The sequence below is a fragment of the Balaenoptera musculus genome, chromosome 20 (genome assembly GCF_009873245.2).
Source record: "Balaenoptera musculus isolate JJ_BM4_2016_0621 chromosome 20, mBalMus1.pri.v3, whole genome shotgun sequence".
In the NCBI taxonomy this organism is placed as follows: Eukaryota; Metazoa; Chordata; class Mammalia; order Artiodactyla; family Balaenopteridae; genus Balaenoptera; species Balaenoptera musculus.
The window spans coordinates 983,714-1,002,610 of record NC_045804.1 but is presented as its reverse complement, the minus strand read 5'-3'; the positions used below and the strand labels follow the sequence as shown (position 1 = coordinate 1,002,610).

The window sequence follows — 18,897 nt, the reverse complement described above, 5'->3', positions numbered from 1 at the left end:
AAAGACTGGAATAACTATTCCTAATAATTTTGAACTCCATCAGATCTCCATCAGAGATCAGTTGAGATCTCAACTGTGACACAGTTACATCAGAATTATTATAAGTAGATATTTCAATTCCAGCACATTTTAGGATATACATACTTAACATCTGTCTCGTGAACTTCTTTCGGTAAACAGCACCATCTTTTAACTCTCTGGTGCCTGTCTGGAAAACAGGCAACAGGTTATTTGTAGGAGGCAGGTGTTTCCTTGCTAGTAAAATCATTTAGCCTAACCATTTCCTGATTTAACAGATTAGGACACTTCATCAAACAATGAAATTTAGTTTTACTACCTATTATTTGTTTGATGTTCAAAGATCTTAAGAGCAGGCAATAGCCACCAGAGATCAATGAAGACCATTAGATAATGTGCGTGTGCTCAAATCAGGGACAGCATCTGATGCTAACTGTTTCTCTTACCTCAAAGACAAGTTAGACTCTGATGCTGCTTTCTTGTTGGCATGAGGAAATAATGTCATTCAGATGGCATTTCCTCCTCCTGAACAGATATTCAGAACTTAGTTTTCTACCAAAAGTTACTGAATGCACACACCTGTAACACTGTCTAAGACACAAACAAAAGCACTATCCATCCCACTTGGCTATCCAGTTACACAGTCTGGCACTAGGTAAGATTTATGTCAGCTCTCTGAGCAGTCAAAGAGGATATTCCCTGAGGGGGGTACAGGACATCAAATCTTCAAGGACTGAGCTCACAGCAGGTTTAATAAAGAAAGAAGAACAGATGTCAATTTAAAAGGGGGAGATTATGGAATTAATTGTAAAACAAAAAGTGGCACTCTGAGCGCCATTTTCTTCCAATACAAATAACGTTAGAACGTACGCAATATGTACAACTACACTTATTTTTCTTTACAGATGGCTATTTTAAACACATCTTATTTACACTGAAAACAATTAACACTCTTTAACTAGTTACGTTATTTAAAAGTGAGACCACTTGATAGTTCACGGAAAGGGAAAAGCTGTAGTTATGACGCCTAATTAAAAGGATTTAGGTCTGCTCCCTGAAGTGAAACAGAATAGGATGGGGGAAGGTGGCTGGCTAGGGACGAACTGAGCTTTAACATTCTGTTTCTTGTGTGTGTCCATCAGGCAGAGGGGCTGGTGCAGAAACCTGAGTTTACTCAGCGGCCGAACAGCCAAGAAAAGACCGTGGTAGGAGAGACTGTCTCTCCAGCCCCAACTCTGTATGTCACAGCCCACAGGAGGACTCAACTTTGGGGTAGGAATACAATCTTGTATATTAGTCAGTGTGCACCTTCCTCCTGGTACCACACCCTCTGGGGCTCACAGATAAGCAGATACCATCACTCAGGAGGAGGGCTGACCACGGAGTGTGAGAGAACAGGAGGCCAGGAAGGTGTCCCTGAGGGATGGGGAGCCAGACATCTGCCCAAAGAAAGAACAAAGGACTAACAGGTACACCCAGAGGATGCGGATGCCTCAGGCAGTGGGGGGCAAGGCTTATGATAGTGCATGGTCTGCTCTGGGTACGTCAGATTGTTAAGCAGCTGCGTGCCTCAACAGTAGAAACCGAAAAAAGTCTTTATTTCAGTGAAAGCAGGATTTCTCCCTCCTGTTCAGACATCATTTTGTAGGCATGAAATATATTCAGTATCTTGCATTGAACTGTATTAAAACTGCAGGGGAAAAAAACTTTAACAATAAGAAAATTAATTATAATTTTAAAGAGCACATATTTAGGTCAATGCACGTCAGAAGAAATACTCACTTTTCCAAAGGACAGAAACCTTCTTTTTCCCAGACATTAAGCTTCTGGAGAGCAGCGTCTATGGCTAGTTCACCCTCAACCCCTCCCCTGCATCCAGTGCCTGGTGTGATACCTCGCCCCGTGAAAGCATTTAATGCATGTCTGCTGTGACGATATGCATAGATAAGATGTGGTATTGCAACATCTTTTAAGAATTTTGTGCTATAAAATCTGTCTAATTTTAATTTGTATGTATTTTAATTAGTTGAAGGGGTAACTTTTTTCTTATTTTCCATTATGTGGGTATTTTACAAGAGGATTAATTTCGTGGATGTTAGAACTGTAAATAATTACAAAAGCAGCAACAAAATCTTTGCTATTTCAATTACAGTTATACAGCGAACAACAAATTCAAAACTCAAGTTTGAAAGTCACAGACATATAGAATTCTATACTTTATCACCGAAGGTGTCAACAGTGTGGCAGTGACCCTAGTTGTTACTGGTAACAAGGACACCAGCATGCACCAGTAGAAATAGTCACTACAGTCACTGCTCTAAATCACGAGAGACAATGACTAATCCATTTCTTACTAATCGATCATAGTAGACAATGCTTTCACTGTTTCATATTCTTTGGTTAATTTCTTAGAGTCCTTATTACACATATGATACAACAGAAAAAAATAACACCCAACAGTTACATCACATTTTTACTAGTAGAAAGAAAATATAATTTCAAAAGGTTATTATGAAAGGTGAACATAATAATACTCTTCACTCAAATATAACATAGAAGTGGTGTTTTAATGTTGATATAATTAAAAATCAAACTGAACAAGCTGTTTATAAACATGAAAAAGAAGAAAAACTTGATTACTAGCTAACTGAAATGAACTCAGAAATAAGGGCTGGAATGCACAGCTGTATAAAAACCAACCCTCATTCTTAACTGCCTCATGTGCTATTTTAAATGTCATAGCTTCCCATGAAACACATTACCTTTTTCTCATAGGTGCGTTTTAAGTGACATTTCTCCATTTGAAACTTATTTTCTTGATCCTGTGAATAATAAATATTTATCTTTATTATACTTAAAATTGCTTCTAGGGTCAATAAAACTGGTAATCTAATGAAACAAATCAATCTCTTTGAGGACAAACCTTATTTGAGTTTTGCATATTATTAAGAGAGCCCTACCTGTGCAGTTTTCTAAACTACAACTAGAAACATGCATAGCTTTATGTTGGAGGCCATAAAACCTTAGTTATCTGAAGATGTTACCACTCTCAAAAGTACATACTTCACAGTGAAAGAGAAACTTTCTGACCCTTAGAATTAAGAGATCACTTAAAAATGACCAAATGAATCAACGTGAAAATAATAAGTTTGAAGTTGTATCATATAGAAGTGCTTGGTACTTTTTGACCATGAGAGAAAAGGCAAGATCTAAAAGGTGTGAAAGAGGGAGTTTCCTGGCGGGCCAATGGTTAGGACGCCACGCTTCCACCGCAGGGGGCGTGGGTTCAGTCGCTGGTCGAGGAACTAGGATCCCACATGCCGAGCGGTTCAGCCAAAAAAATAAATAAATAAATAAAAGGTGTGAAAGAGAAAAAGAGAGAGAGAAATTATAAAGAATGGCAGATAATAATTTAAAGAGAGGAAATAATTCTAAAATAATAATATATTTAAATAAGGTTTATACTTTTAACTAATCTCAAAAAAAGTAGATTGTTCAAATTAAAATTATTGTTCTTTTTACTCTATATCCCATTAGCATCTACTTTTTTTTTTTTAATGTCTGAAACATTTATATTAACATATTTCCATACAAATAACCCAATGAAAGTTTAGTATTAGTTGTTTTGTTTGTTTTTTTATACTGCAGGTTCTTATTAGGCATCAGTTTTATACACATCAGTGTATACATGTCAATCCCAATCGCCCAATTCAGCACACCACCATCCCCACCTCACCGCAGTTTTCCCCCCTTGGTGTCCATATGTCCATTCTCTACATCTGTGTCTCAACTTCTGTCCTGCAAACTGGCTCATCTGTACCATTTTTCTAGGTTCCACATACATGCATTAATATACGATATTTGTTTTTCTCTTTCTGACTTACTTCACTCTATATGACAGTCTCTAGACCCATCCACGTCTCAACAAATGACTCAATTTCGTTCCTTTTTATGGCTGAGTAATATTCCATTGTATATATGTACCACATCTTCTTTATCCATTCATCTGTCGATGGGCATTTAGGTTGCTTCCATGACCTGGCTATTGTAAATAGTGCTGCAATGAACATTCGGGTGCATGTGTCTTTTTGAATTACGGTTTTCTCTGGGTATATGCCCAGTAGTGGGATTGCTGGGTCATATGGTAATTCTATTTTTAGTTTTTTAAGGAACCTCCATATTGTTCTCCATAGTGGCTGTATCAATTTACATTCCCACCAACAGTGCAAGAGGTTTCCCTTTTCTCCACACCCTCTCCAGCATTTGTTGTTTGTAGATTTTCTGATGATGCCCATTCTAACAGGAGTGAGGTGATACCTCATTGTAGTTTTGATTTGCATTTCTCTAATAATTAGTGATGTTGAGCATCTTTTCATGTGCTTCGTGGCCGTGTGTATGTCTTCTTTGGAGAAATGTCTATTTAGGTCTTCTGCCCATTTTTGGATTGGGGTGTTTGTTTCTTTGATATTGAGCTGAATGAGCTGTTTATATATTTTGGAGATTAATCCTTTGTCCGTTGATTCATTTGCAAATATTTTCTCCCATTCTGAGGGTTGTCTTTTCGTCTTGTTTATGGTTTCCTTTGCTGTGCAAAAGCTTTGAAGTTTCATTAGGTCCCACTTGTTTATTTCTGTTTTTATTTCCATTACTCTAGGAGGTGGATCAAAAAAGATCTTGCTGTGATTTATGTCAAAGAGTGTTCTTCCTATGTTTTCCTCTAAGAGTTTTATAGTGTCCAGTCTTATATTTAGGTCTCTAATCCATTTTGAGTTTATTTTTGTGTATGGTGTTAGGGAGTATTCTAATTTCATTCTTTTACATGTAGCTGTCCAGTTTTCCCAGCACCACTTATTGAAGAGACTGTCTTTTCTCCATTGTATATCTTTGCCTCCTTTGTCATACATTAGTTTACCATAGGTGCGTGGGTTAATCTCTGGGCTTTCTATCTTGTTCCATTGATCTATGTTTCTGTTTTTGTGCCAGTATCATATTGTCTTGATTACTGTAGCTTTGTAGTATAGTCTGAAGTCAGGGAGTCTGATTCCTCCAGCTCCATTTTTTTCCCTCAAGACTGCTTTGGCTATTCGGGGTCTTTTGTGTCTCCATACAAATTTTAAGATGATTTGTTCTAGCTCCGTAAAAAATGCCATTGGTAATTTGATAGGGATTGCATTGAATCTGTAGATTGCTTTGGGTAGTATACTCATTTTCACAATGTTGATTCTTCCAATCGAAGAACATGGTATATCTCTCCATGTGTTGGTATCATCTTTAATTTCTTTCATCAGTGTCTTATAGTTTTCTGCATACAGGTCTTTTGTCTCCCTAGGTAGGTTTATTCCTAGGTATTTTATTCTTTTTGTTGCAATGGTAAATGGGAGTGTTTCCATAATTTCTCTTTCAGATTTTTCATCATTAGTGTATAGGAATGCAAGAGATTTCTGTGCATTAATTTTGTATCCTGCAACTTTACCATATTCATTAATTAGCTCTAGCAGTTTTCTGGTGGCAGTTTTAGGATTCTCTATGTATAGTATCATGTCATCCGCAAACAGTGACAGTTTTACTTCTTCTTTTCCAATTAGTATTCCTTTTATTTCTTTTTCTTCTCTGATTGCCGTGGCTAGGACTTCCAGAACTATGTTGAATAATAGTGGTGAGAGTGGACATCCTTGTCTCGTTCCTGATCTTAGAGGAAATGCTTTCAGTTTTTCACCATTGAGAATGATGTTTGCTGTGGGTTTGTCATATATGGCCTTTATTATGTTGAGGTAGGTTCCCTCTATGCCCACTTTCTGGAGAGTTTTTATCAGAAATGGGTGTTGAATTTTGTCAAAAGCTTTTTCTGCATCTATTGAGATGATCATATGGTTTTTATTCTTCAATTTGTTAATATGGTGTATCACATTGATTGATTTGCGTATATTGAAGAATCCTTGCATCCCTGGGATAAATCCCACTTGATCGTGGTGTATGATCCTTTTAATGTGTTGCTGGATTCTGTTTGCTAGTATTTTGTTGAGGATTTTTGCATCTATATTCATCAGTGATATTGGTCTGTTATTTTCTTTTTTTGTAGTGTCTTTGTCTGGTTTTGGTATCAGGGTGATGGTGGCCTCATAGAATGAGTTTGGGAGTGTTCCTTCCTCTGCAATTTTTTGGAAGAGTTTGAGAAGGATGGGTGTTAGCTCTTCTCTAAATGTTTGATAGAATTCACCTGTGAAGAGATCTGGTCCTGGACTTTTGTTTGTTGGAAGATTTTTAATCACAGTTTCAATTTCATTACTTGTGATTGGTCTGTTCATATTTTCTGTTTCTTCCTGATTCAGTCTGGGAAGGTTATACCTTTCTAAGAATTTGTCCATTTCTTCCAGGTTGTCCATTTTATTGGCATAAAGTTGCTTGTAGTAGTCTCTTAGGATGCTTTGTATTTCTGCAGTGTCTGTTGTAACTTCTCCTTTTTCATTTCTGATTTTATTGATTTGAGTCCTCTCCCTCTTTTTCTTGATGAGTCTGGCTAATGGCTTATCAATTTTGTTTATCTTCTCAAAGAACCAACTTTTAGTTTTATTGATCTTTGCTATTGTTTTCTTTGTTTCTATTTCATTTATTTCTGCTCTGATCTTTATGATTTCTTTCCTTCTGCTAACTTTGGGTTTTGTTTGTTCTTCTTTCTCTAGTTTCTTTAGGTGTAAGGTTAGATTGTTTACTTGAGATTTTTCTTGTTTCTTTAGGTAGGCTTGTATAGCTATAAACTTCCCTCTTAGAACCGCTTTTGCTGCATCCCATAGGTTTTGGGTCGTCGTGTTTTCATTGTCATTTGTCTCTAGGTATTTTTTTATTTCCTCTTTGATTTCTTCAGTGATCTCTTGGTTATTTAGTAACGTATTGTTTAGCCTCCATGTGTTTGTCCTTTTTACATTTTTTTCCCTGTAATTCATTTCTAATCTCATAGCGTTGTGGTCCGAAAAGATGCTTGATATGATTTCAATTTTCTTAAATTTACTGAGGCTTGATTTGTGACCCAAGATGTGATCTATCCTGGAGAATGTTCCGTGCGCACTTGAGAAGAACGTGCAATCTGCTGTTTTTGGATGGAATGTCCTATATATATATCAATTAAATCTATCTGGTCTATTGTGTCATTTAAAGCTTCTGTTTCCTTATTTATTTTCATTTTGGATGATCTGTCCATTGGTGTAAGTGAGGTGTTAAAGTCCCCCACTATTATTGTGTTACTGTCAATTTCCTCTTTTATAGCTGTTAGCAGTTGCCTTATGTATTGAGGTGCTCCTATGTTGGGTGCATATCTATTTATAATTGTTATATCTTCTTCTTGGATTGATCCCTGGATCATTATGTAGTGTCCTTCCTTGTCTCTTGTAACATTCTTTATTTTAAAGTCTATTTTATCTGATATGAGTATAGCTACTCCAGCTTTCTTTTGATTTCCATTTGCATGGAGTATCTTTTTCCATCCCCTCACTTTCAGTCTGTATGTGTCCCTAGGTCTAAAGTGGGTCTCTTGTAGACAGCATATATATGGGTCTTGTTTTTGTATCCATTCAGCCAGTCTATGTCTTTTGGTTGGAGCATTTAATCCATTCACGTTTAAGGTAATTATCGATATGTATGTTCCTATGACCATTTTCTTAATTGTTTTGGGTTTGTTTTTGTAGGTCCTTTTCTTCTCTTGTGTTTCCCACTTAGAGAAGTTCCTTTAGCATTTGTTGTAGAGCTGGTTTGGTGGTGCTGAATTCTCTGAGCTTTTGCTTGTCTGCAAAGCTTTTGATTTCTCCATCAAATCTAAATGAGATCCTTGCCGGGTAGAGTAATCTTGGTTGTAGGTTCTTCCCTTTCATCACTTTAAGTATATCATGCCACTCCCTTCTGGCTTGTAGAGTTTCTGCTGAGAAATCAGCTGTTAACCTTATGGGAGTTCCCTTGTATGTTATTTGTCGTTTTTCCCTTGCTGCTTTCAATAATTTTTCTTTGTCTTTAATTTTTGCCACTTTGATTACTATGTGTCTCGGCGTGTTTCTCCTTGGGTTTATTCTGTATGGGACTCTCTGCGCTTCCTGGACTTGGGTGGCTATTTCCTTTCCCATGTTAGGGAAGTTTTCGACTATAATCTCTTCAAATATTTTCTCTGGTCCTTTCTCTCTCTCTTCTCCTTCTGGGACCCCTATAATGCGAATGTTGTTGCGTTTAATGTTGTCCCAGAGGTCTCTTAGGCTGTCTTCATTTCTTTTCATTCTTTTTTCTTTAGTCTGTTCCGCAGCAGTGAATTCCACCATTCTGTCTTCCAGGTCACTTATCCGTTCTTCTGCCTCAGTTATTCTGCTATTGATTCCTTCTAGTGTAGTTTTCATTTCAGTTATTGTATTGGTCATCTCTGTTTGTTTGTTCTTTAATTCTTCTAGGTCTTTGTTAATCATTTCTTGCATCTTCTCAATCTTTGCCTCCATTCTTATTCCGAGGTCCTGGATCATCTTCACTATCATTATTCTGAATTCTTTTTCTGGAAGGTTGCCTATCTCCACTTCATTTAGTTGTTTTTCTGGGGTTTTTTCTTGTTCCTTCATCTGGTACATAGCCCTCTGCCTTTTCATCTTCTCTATCTTTCTGTAACTGTCTAGCATCTACTTTTGTTAAAGTAAATAAGATGAAAAATGATACAGTGCAATAAAAGAATCAGAAATGGCTACCTGCATTTCTGAGTTTTTTTCATCGACTCTCATTTATATGTATACACCAAGAAAAGGAAAGGTGAGTTTTAGCCATTATTCTGTGTAAAAATACAGGACTCACCTTTAATTGTTGCTTTCTTTCAAGTTCTAATTCCTGTAACTGCTGTTTTAATTGACAGATGTTCTGTTCTAATTCTTTAATCATACCAGATGCCTAAAAAGATTTTAAGAAAATAATAAAAAAATGAAACTTTGATTTTTCTACCATCCTACAAACTTCTGGTTGAATAAATTTAACTTTTTCCCCCCACCGGAAGCTTCAGTTAGAATTAAAATTACCTATAAATCTGAATTTTTAAAAAATTTTAAGTTAAAAAATCTTTTAAAGTAAAAAGATAAATTAAGTACTGCATGGCATTTAAAGTTATGAAAATATAATACTGATGTAAAAAGAATAGACATACAGAAAACTTTTTAAATTTTCATTTTAAAACCAAATCCACTGGAATATTTAATTCATGAAATATCAAGTAATTGACTATTTTAGTATTGAGGCTATAGGATTTTCTTTGCAGAAAGTTTCACTTATCTAACACAAAAGTGTGTGGGTGCCCCGAGGGTGTCTGTGGGCTCATATGAGCATATGTGATGGCAGGAAAACTAAAGCATAACCAAGATTTCAAAATAATAATAATAATGTATAGAGTTACTCCAAAATATGTATTATTAACACAACTGAACATTTCTTCTTGGACTTTTACGTTTCCTCCTTTAAAAACTTTGGTAATTAAAAGGGTTAATTTATAGCAGATTTTAGTTTATTAAATATTTGTGTTATGCTATATATTAGACACTTAGTATTAAACTAAGCAAAGGAGAGACTAACTTAAATGCCAGATAGTAGTCAGCTTCTACCACCTTTGGCTATATGCTGAGTAAAGGAAATAAGTACTTTGGATGGCTACACCTACCAGCATCTACAATACCTTAGAAGCTGAAAGAGCATGTTCCTTTTTCAGAAGGTTTATATCGGCATCATATTTGGTTTGTAACAGTTTCATGTTTTGCTCATAATCATTTACAAGATGATCCTTCTCTTTATGCAGTGTGTTGCGCCTAAAAGCAATCCGAGAATAAAATATATTTCCAATATATTTATAATCAATCTCTAAAATGGAATTTTTTAGTCAACCAAATCCAAATACATTATCTTTCAATATATCAAATAAGTATCCACATTTTTATCAACTGTTTCTAAACAGTATGCTTCTTATATTAAATGGTACTTTAAAAAATTTAACAAATGGCAGCATTTAGATTGGAAACCTCCCAAGTTAAATGCACAAGTGTGATTAATTTTAACAGATAATTTAATAGAGTTAATATCAGTACTTTATAGCCACACCTGAGAGATATCTGACTTCAGACAATACCTTGCCTTTACTTCTTGTAATTCATTACATGTTATCTGGTAACATCTCTCAAGTTCCAATTTTTCTTGAATTAATTTCTGCTTCTGTGTATTACTGTTCTCTGCTTCTCCAGTCAGCTGCTGGACACGGGACTCCAGTTCTCTGATCATCTGGTTCTAAAATAATAGGTCATTGTTAAGAAAGCCTCTAACTTTATAACAATTCTGTATCATTAAATAGCCTGAAGAAAAAATACAATGTATGAGAGATAAGAATGTGAAAAACAAATGTATGATAAACCATACTAATAAAAACTAAACCAACCTCTAAATTAACCAAGTCTTTTTTTTAAAAAAAGGAGTGCTTTCTACCATAAAAGTAAGGCTAATGTGTTTATATGCTTTTAGCCATTCATTCATTCACTGAACGAATATTTACTGAACCTGGCACTATTCTGATCTGGGGACATAGCAGTAAATAGAAGAGGTGAAGTCCTTAGCCTCCAGAAGGTTATATTCTCCTTATGAAACTTAATAAATCTGTACTTGTTAGGTGAGTACTCAGCAGTTATTTGCTCTTCATTTGAAGATTTAGAAAGTTTTTGAATTATAAAAGCAATGTAATAATATGTTTAAAAAAGAAATTCATAACCCAAATATTTTAATACAGAGGTTATAAGTGACACATGTAGTATCACATAAGTGTACAGGAATATTTTACTACATAGCTGCAGTGTTTGTGCATAAATTTTTCATTCATTTTTTTATTTACTTACCATTTTATCAAAAGCATTTCATTTTTCCACAGTCTTCAAAATCATCACATAATTAAAACATTTCCTTATTATTTGATATTTAAGTTGTTTTGAATTTTTTATCTTTATGGAACTAGATAAAGGTGTTTATAACTAGGTACTTTATCTAAAATTAGGGTAAGCAAGCATTAGCTAAAAGGATAATCAATTTTCATTTTAATGATTACACTTCCAGTAATTAGAAAAGGTTATTAGGATGATGTTCCAAACAGTATCCTTTTATACTCATTCTAAGATAAACATTTAAAATAAAGTTTAAGCATTAAATAATATTACAGCCCCAACATCCTGTATTCATTTCATTTTTTATTTTAAGGTTTATTTATTTTCTTATTAGTCATCCATTTTATACACATCAGTGTATACATGTCAATCCCAATCTTCCAATTCATCCCACCCCCACCCCCCTGCTGCTTTCCCCCCTTGGTGTCCATACGTTTGTTCTCAACGTCTGTGTCTCAATTTCTGCCCGGCAAACCGGTTCATCTGTACCATTTTTCTAGGTTCCACATACGTGTGTTAATATATATTTGTTTTTTGCTTTCGGACTTACTTCACTCTGTATGACAGTCTCTAGACCCATCCATGTCTCTACAAATGGCTCAATTTCGTTCCTTTTTATGGCTGAGTAATATTCCATTGTATATATGTACCACAACTTCTTTATCCATTCATCTGTCGATGGGTATTTAGGTTGCTTCCATGTCCTGGCTATTGTTAACAGTGCTGCAATGAACATTGGGGTGCATGTGTCTTTTTGAATTATGGTTTTCTCAGGGTATATGCCCAGTAGTGGGATTGCTGGGTCGTATGGTAATTCTATTTTTAGTTTTTCAAGGAACCTCCATACTGTTCTCCATAGTGGCTGTATCAATTTACATTCCCACCAACGGTGCAAGAGGGTTGCCTTTTCTCCACACCCTCTCCAGCATTTGTTGTTTGTAGATTTTCTAATGATGCCCATTCTAACTGGTGTGAGGTGATACCTCATTGTAGTTTTGATTTGTATTTCTCTAATAATTAGTAATGTTGAGCAGGTTTTCATGTGCTTCTTGGCCATCTGTATGTCTTCTTTGGAGAGATGTCTGTTTAGGTCTTCTGCCCATTTTTGGATTGGGTTGTTTGTTTTTTTAATATTGAGCTGCATGAGCTATTTATATATTTTGGAGATTAATCCTTTGTCTGTTGATTCTTCTGCAAATATATTGTCCCATTCTGAGGGTTGTCTTTTCGTCTTGTTTATGGTTTCCTTTGCTGTGCAAAAGCTTTGAAGTTTCATTAGGTCCCATTTGTTTATTTTTGTTTTTATTTCCATTACCCTAGGAGGTGGATCAAAAAAGATCTTGCTGTGATTTATGTCAAAGAGTGTTCTTCCTATGTTTTCCTCTAAGAGTTTTATAGTGTCTGGTCTTACATTTAGGTTTCTAATCCATCTTTTTGTTTTGTTTTGTTTTGTTTTATTTATGGCTGTGTTGGGTCTTCATTTCTGTGCGAGGGCTTTCTCTAGTTGTGGCAAGCGGGGGCCACTCTTCCTAGCGGTGTGCGGGCCTCTCACTATCGTGGCCTCTCTTGTTGCGAGGCACAGGTTCCAGACGCGCAAGCTCAGTAATTGTGGCTCACAGGCCCAGCTGCTCTGTGGCATGTGGGATCTTCCCAGACCAGGGCTCGAACCCGTGTCCCCTGCGTTGGCAGGCAGATTCTCAACCACTGCGTCACCAGGGAAGCCCTCTAATCCATTTTAAGTTTATTTTTGTGTATGATGTTAGGGAGCGTTCTAATTTCATTCTTTTGCATGTAGCTGTCCAGTTTTCCCAGCACCACTTACTGAAGAGACTGTCTTTTCTCCATTAAATAATATTACAGCCCCAACATCCTGTATTCATCTCATTCTTTCTTCACTACAATAAAAATTAGGTATATAATTTAAATTTTGGTGCCATAACTTCCAAATCTGAGCAATGGAAATAATTATGTCTAATGTAAAAATATGGTATGTAGATTAACTTTTAAAAGTATGTACAATTTCTAGCTCAAAGCCTGACACATTCAGATGCTCAGATTTCTTCTCTATACACCCGATTCACTTTGCCTCTTTGTTAGTGATGCCTCCGCTTTAGGAGTTTCTTTCAGAAGATAGTTTCAATTTTTCAATATATATCCTAAACTCTCCCTGTTTCCTAAATGTTAATTTACTGGAAGAAATAAAGAAAAGAATATTTCTTTTGTATTCCAGTTTTAAATGGTGCAAAAAAGGTGATTTGCTTTCCTTCTCTTGGAAATTACCAAAGAGAGACAAGATATACTAGAAACATAAATGAAACTCCATCTTAATAAACCCTAGGAGAGGAACTTATATTTCCGACTATGAAGAAGTAGCTTGCAACACGTCATGCTCCCACTGAGAACAACTGAAAACCCAAAAAGATACAAAAGAAATCTATTTGAAGGCACTGGAGAACTTCCAAGGCAGCTAGGACTTAGGGGGCCAGAGGAAGAAACACCAGAGAGGTGAGTCCACATTGTGTAAGCTGCTTTTACCTTTGAGGCATTTTCCAATCTTGAAGGATGAGAATGGGGCAAGGAAAGCAGAGCAGAGCAGAGGGTGGCCAAGCAGCCAGAGCTGAGGAACCAAAATCCCTGAGAGAAAGGAGCTCCACACAAGCAGCTTCTCCTCAAGGCATCTGGCAAATTCTTAACATCTGCAGGGCAGGAAGCCAAGAAACCAAGATAAAATCCTCTGAAAAGCAGACTAGAGTTTTCAGCAGTGTCACTGTACTCAGGAGTAAGAAACCGTAGATTATTCAAGGCGGGCCCTTAGTAACATCACAGGCTTTCATTTGGGACCCGTGTTGATGACTACAATTAGGACTGGAAATGAATCAGCGGAAGACCAAAGATTACAAAGACTGCAACCCAGCCTTGAGTCAGCTCAGTCCGTGAATGGATCAAGGTGAGTTATCTCCATACCAGCTGCATCTCAGAGTTTAGGGTGGAGCCTCTCTGGAGGAAGAAAACATCATCCAGAGCATTTATTATTTTTCAAACACAATGCCTGGCATTCAATCAGAAAATACCAGGATTCCAAGAAATAGAATCCAGAGGAAAAAAATAGAAATAGACATGCACATGGCCCAGATATTGAAATTATAAAACCTATGAGGAATTTGTTATCCTAACTCAAAATATATGAGGATGGCCAGCAAAATTAAATGATCAAATAGAAATGCAGGAATACTCCAGGAGAGAATGACCTATGGCTGGAGATCTTAGAAAATATCATCAGAACACAGTTATTCAAACTAAGTGGCATGCAAAGAATCTCTTCCTTGGTTCAGTGATAACATATGCACAGGTTGCGGCTGGAAACTCTGAACCCAATCTGGCATGAAAAAGAAGAAAGAAAGGCTGGACTGAATGAAAAATCACACAAGCCATATTTTCTGGAAACAATCTATGGCTAGGGCAATTAAGGGAAAGAAATGACATTATGAGAAGCATTACTGCAGCTATTAAGCAATAAATGCTCAAAGAATTCTCTCACATACATCCCTGCATAGTAAGAAATTCATGCTATGATGGAACATGGCCCTGGTCCTATATACCCAGAAACTGTCTTCAAATAACTAGCCAAGGAAGAAATCTGTATATTGAAAGATAAGTAATAATCAAAAATGGGCCAGGATTCAATCTATATAAATATATGGTAAGGAAATGAGAGGAAAGGCAGAAAAAACAAAAGACAAATGAAGAATATTCACTAAATAAAATCACTTACATGTGACAGATTAAAATCAATGCCAAATGTATCACAAGGAACATCTTTTACAATATGCAAAAAAATCACATATCCACAAAAACTTAATAAACCTCACCTCTATAAAAAAATAAGTCAGAGAAAAACTGTAAGATCTCAGGTAGTTATACTGAGAGACAGGAAGTAATGAAACATGAACACACAGATCTTAGGAAAAGGAAAACTAAAATGAAAATAGCTCCAAAAAAAGAATGGGTAGGTGGGAGATACAGTTTTTAAAAAAAATGAAGGAAAAGCTTGTGGAAAGCAAGCAAACCAGAATGGACAAAACTTAAACACAAGAGCAAACAACAGATGTAGAAAAGAGAAAAATGATAGTTCAAATTTACATCATTGGTGTACCTAAAGAAAATAAAAAACATACTGTAAGAAAATTGTACAAAGGGCACACCATAAAACTGACACAGATGAAAAATGCCACAGTTATGGTAAAGTTATTGAACTTCAAGGAAATGATCTTTCAGAACATTAATCAAATATCACTCTCCTGCTCAAAACCATCCAATGACTTCTCTTCTACTCAGAGAAAGAAGGGATTATTATGGCTTCTCTGTTCTCATCTCCTACCACTCTCCTTTCTCTTTTATTAACCTTCATTTTTCTTTTTAGTACTTGTCACAAACGTATATATTTATTTGTTTGTTTATTGTTGTTGTTTATCTTCCCCAGTAAAATGTAAGCTCAAGACACTGCTTTGTCCACTATAAATCTCTTGTTTCTAGAACAGTGCTTGGCTTGTAGTAAGCACTCAATACAAATTTGTAGACTATCAATATTTTTTTAATTAAAATAGGATAATTGTTAAATTTTCAAAATCTCCACCCTACACATCTGTTCTTCATAGAATATACCAAAAAGTTTTTTGTGTGTGTTATAAAAGGTAAAGATAGAACACAAGAAATTCAAAATAGGGATAAAGATATTCCCCCTATGTTCAAACTATTTTTGAAAAACCGTTTTTTTCTTTTTCTTAATGCAAAAAGAAACATGTGATCCTTATAAAATATTAGAAATTGTTAAAGAAACCAAGGCAACGAGTATTGAATTGATACAAATAAGTAATTCTCCAGAATTTACTAAGGAAAAAGGGTTTCTATTAGCCAGAAAAGCAGTCAGCCATCTTTCTGCAATATGAATATTGAATACAGTGGACATGAGAGAAAAGAATAAAAGTACTAGTTATATGAGAAAGAAAAAAATAGGTGAGAGGAAAACACACCCAACAAATCAGAGAAGAAAGTCCAGGATGTTGAAGCAATATTTTGGTCTCAGTTGTCTGTATATCATTGTACAGAGTAACAGTGATTAAAATATATATTTTATATATATATATATATAAAATATATATGATAAAATAGAAATAAAATAAGTAAAATAAAATACACATTGTACACATACCTATACAATCTGCCCCTCTAATAGGCAGGGGCAATGCAACTGGGTATCATACGATTACCTTCTGACGCTTGCATTCCAAACTGCCCTGAACAACTCTAACCTTTTCCTTACTTTGCTCTTTACACCCATACCAGCAGTATAATGGTGAGTAATGATCACATCATCTCATTCAATAATATGTATATGTAGTCTTTTCCCACTTGAACAAATTAAACTGTCCATCCTGAATTTATGATGGAAGACTTTTCTAACTCAACAAGATTATGCTTCTCTTTTTATAACAACAACTCCTACTCTAGCACCATACAAGTATGAAGAGTGCACTCCAATTACTTCATCAATAATAGAAATAAAGAGAGTAACTCTCACCCAGGTATGCAAAGCTGTTTCAACATTTGAAAATCAATTAATGTAATCCATCTCATCAATGGCTAAAGAAGAAAAATCACATGATCATATCAATAGATGCAGAAAAAGCATTTGACAAAATCCAACACTGATTCATGATAAAAAAAAAACTCTCAGTAAAATGGGAATAAAGGGGAATTTCCTCAATTTGAGGAAAAAATCTCTACAAAAAACCTACAGGTAACGGTTAGAAGCTAGAAGCTTTCCAACTAAGATCAGGAAAAAGAAAGGATGCTCTCTCTCTCACAACTCCTTTTCAGCATGATACTCGAAATCCTAGCTAATGCAATATATAAAAAAAGAATAAAAGGTATACTGATCGGGAAGAAAGACATAAAACTGTCTTTGTTCACAAAAAGATGATCCTCTATGTAGAAAATCTAAAAGTATACATCAAAAAACTCTTGAAAATAATAAGACATCAAGAAATAATAAGACACTAGAGAATATTATACTTAGTAAAGTAAGTCGAGAAAGACAAATATTACATGATATCAATCATATGTGGAATCTAAAAAATAATACAAATGAAGAGCGGATCTATATACAAAACAGAAACAGACTCACGGACATAGAAAAAAACTTATGGCTACCAAAGGGAAAGATGGGGAAGGGAAAAAAAAAAAAAAAACCCTTGGAAATAATAAGACACTATAGCTAGGCTGCAGGATACAAGGTTAATATACAAAAGTCAATCATTTTTCCTAGTAATAAACAAGGGGAATTTGACATTAAAAACACAATACTATTTACATTAGCACCCCCAAAAAATGAAATACATACAAATATAACAAATATGTACAAGATCTACATGAGGTAAACTACAAATCTCTGATGAAAGAATGAGAAAATCAAAGAACTAAATAAATGGAGAGATAGTCCACGTTCATGGATAGGAAGATACAATAACGTCAATGTCAGTTATCCCCAAATTGATCTACAGATTTAATGCAATACCAGTCAAAATCCCAGCAAGTTATTCTATGGACAAACTGCTCTTAAAGTTATATGGAGAGACAAAAGACACAAAATAGCCAATACAAAAATTGAAAGAGAAGAACAAAGTTGGAGGACTGACACTGCCTACTTCAAGACTTACTATAAGGCTACAGTAATCAAAACACTGTGGTACTGTCAAAAGAAAAGACAAATAGATCAATGGAACAGAACAGAGAGGCCAGAAAGAGACCCCCATAAATACAGTCTGCTGATCTCTGACAAAGGGGCAAAGGCAATACAATGGAGCAAAGATAGACTTTTCAACAAATGGTGCTAGAACAGATGGACAACCATGTGCAACAAAAAAGAATCTAGACACATCTTACAAACTATCTCAAAACAGATCACAGACCTAAATGCAAAATGCAAAACTACAGAAATCCTAGAAGATAACATATGAAAAACCTAGATTATCTTAAGTTTGGCAATGACTTTTAGACACAACATCCATGGCACAATGCATGAAAAAATAATTAATAAATTGGACTTCATTAAAATTAAAATTTTCTATTCCATAAAAGATAATATGTATTAAGAGGATTAGAACATAAGCCACAGACTGAGAAAATTATTTTCAAAAGACACATCTGATGAAGGACTGTTATACAAAATATACAATGAACTCTTAAAATTTAACAATAATAAAATAAAAGACTAATTAAAAAATGGGTCAAAGACTTAGACACCTCACCAGAGAAGATATACAGATGACAAATAGCATATGAAAGGATGTCATATCACATGTCATCATATACCATCATGGAAATGCAAATTAAAACAATGAGATACCACTACACACCCATCAGAACGGCCAAATCCAGAACACGGACAACAGATGCTGACAAGGATGTGGAACAACAGGGACTCATTCATTACTGGCAGGAATGGCAAAGTAGTACAGCCATCTTGGAAGGCAGTTTGGCAGTTTCTTATAAAACATACTCTTACCATACGATCTAGGAATCATGCTCTTTGGTATTTACCCAAATGAGTTAAAAACTTGTGTCCATACAAAAATATGCACGTAGATGTTTTGTTTTGTTTTAATTAATTTATTTATTTGGCTGCGCTGGGTCTTAGTTGGGGCACACAGAATCTTCATTGCCTCATGCGGGATCTTTAGCTGAATGTGGAATCTTTTTTTAGTTGCAGCATGCGGGATCTAGTTCCCTGACCAGGGATCGAACCAGCACCCCCTGAATTGGGAGCACGGAGTCTTAACCACTGGACCACCGGGGAAGTCCCTGCACACAGATGTTTATAGCAGCTCTGTATTCATAACTGCCAAAACTTGGAAGCAACTAAGATGTCCTTCAGTAGGTGAGTGGATAAACTGGTACATCC

General features: G+C 35.5%; 1 protein-coding gene across 1 annotated transcript in view; it reads right to left on the bottom strand.

Moving 5' to 3' along the window:
• Nucleotides 1-18,897, bottom strand: part of CEP112 (centrosomal protein 112) — a 437,864-nt gene that overhangs the window by 310,775 nt on the left and 108,192 nt on the right. The gene's annotated exons all lie outside the window — the stretch shown is intronic.